The sequence below is a fragment of the Artibeus jamaicensis genome, unplaced genomic scaffold (assembly GCF_021234435.1).
Source record: "Artibeus jamaicensis isolate MK-2021 breed Jamaican fruit bat unplaced genomic scaffold, CSHL_Jam_final contig_3113, whole genome shotgun sequence".
In the NCBI taxonomy this organism is placed as follows: Eukaryota; Metazoa; Chordata; class Mammalia; order Chiroptera; family Phyllostomidae; genus Artibeus; species Artibeus jamaicensis.
The window spans coordinates 1,726,398-1,728,166 of record NW_026521719.1 but is presented as its reverse complement, the minus strand read 5'-3'; positions in this window follow the sequence as shown (position 1 = coordinate 1,728,166).

The following is a 1,769-nucleotide window of genomic DNA, read 5'->3' as shown; positions in this document are numbered from 1 at the left end:
GTAATTACTCCCAGGAAAGTAACTCTCTGAGGCAATATTTCACCTCTCCTTAATTGTGCGAGTCCAGCTTGCACACTATCAGCGCTGATGAGCAGTGACACCCTCCTGTCAGCCAGGTAATTTGTTGGCAGAAAGCCCCATAGACACTTTAGCTTCCATCTTTCAAAGTATTTCATGCAAATTTGGCACAGTAATTAGCACTGACCTTCCACTATTACCAGTTGTCAGTCAGCTGTGTGTCCTGCTCAAAGACTGTCTCTCTTACTCCATGCAAAGGCACGGGAATATGAAGAATTATGAGAATAACAGGTGGTGTAAGAGGATATTTTCCTAAAAAGTGATTCCTTTTTAGATCCAGTGATGGAATCATGGAACCCAACATGTTGTACCTGTTAGGAAGCAGTAATTTTTCAAATATTTTTCCTGAAACACCTGTGCCAGTATCATTAGGATGCTTGTTAAATTCAGATTCTGAGGTCACACCCAGGTCTTCTAAACAAGAATACCAGCAATATATGTAGCTCCTGAAAATAAATTTTATGCAAGCACCTTACAATAGTCCCTCACAGAAGTTTTGGAGTGATTTGCATGTTTGAAGTTAGCATGCATACATTCACAAAGATGAGGCAATAGGGTACACTTTCCATAACTGAACTGAGGATGTATTATTGCATCTTGTTTGTGCAAGATGTCATGACTTTTATAAACATATGAACAACAAGTTGCACTTGCCCTCAGAGATTTTAAAGTCTATCATCCTAAGAAAAATATTTGATTAAGAACTCTAGAATGGATAGTATAATGACCTCTCTTTAATAGTAGAAAACCTGGCATACACTGGTAACAATGTCATAAATTTGAAAGTATCCGTTGCTTTGCAGTATCTATATCATGTGTTTTTAAGGTATTTGCCTTTAATAATTAGCAATTCTTTATAATCAAAACTGTAGCACAGATTTTAAAGGATGTAACTTTAAGTTCAGGATCAGCTAAAATGCTTATTCATTGGAAATCTGAAAAAAAGCATGCACTTAGAAAACTCTGTTGTTTTCAGATATGTGAAAATATAAGTGAAATATCTGGAATTTGGCTTAACCAGAAATTAGTACCTTTTAAAAATGTGAGCCCTGGCTGGTGTAGCTCAGTGGATTGAGCACGGGTCTGCGAACCAAAAGATCGCTGTTCGCATGCCTGGGTTGTAGGCCAGTTCCCAGCAGGGGACTCATGAGAGGCAACCACACATTGATATTTCTGTCCTTCTCTTCTTCCCTTCCCCTCTACAGATAAATAAATAAATAAATAAATAAATAAATTAATTAATTAAATAAAAAAATACAAAATAAAATTGACATTTAATATAAAAAGATGTGGGTTTTCTTTAGCAAGATATAATGGATGATTTATCATGACCTTTTATTTCTGCATAAAGTCAAAAGATTATCCTAAAGACTGTTGAGATTTCTCCATCCATGACAAAGATGCCTTCAATGGATAAAAAATTATTAGTTGAAATAGAATAAATGTCCTCAAATATTCGAGAAGTAAATAAATCTACCTGAAACTCAGAGGTGCTTATATAGTTTGGGAGAGTTTATTTAGTATGATAATAATAGATGGACAGTTTTGTTTATTTGTGGGTTTTTTTAGAAATTAAATTTTTAATTTTACTGGGGAAATGTTCATAACATTCTCACTATTAAGATCATGTATCCAAAGAAGTGTATTTTATTTTTAGCAAAATTATTCATGTTTTTTGAACCATAAATGTA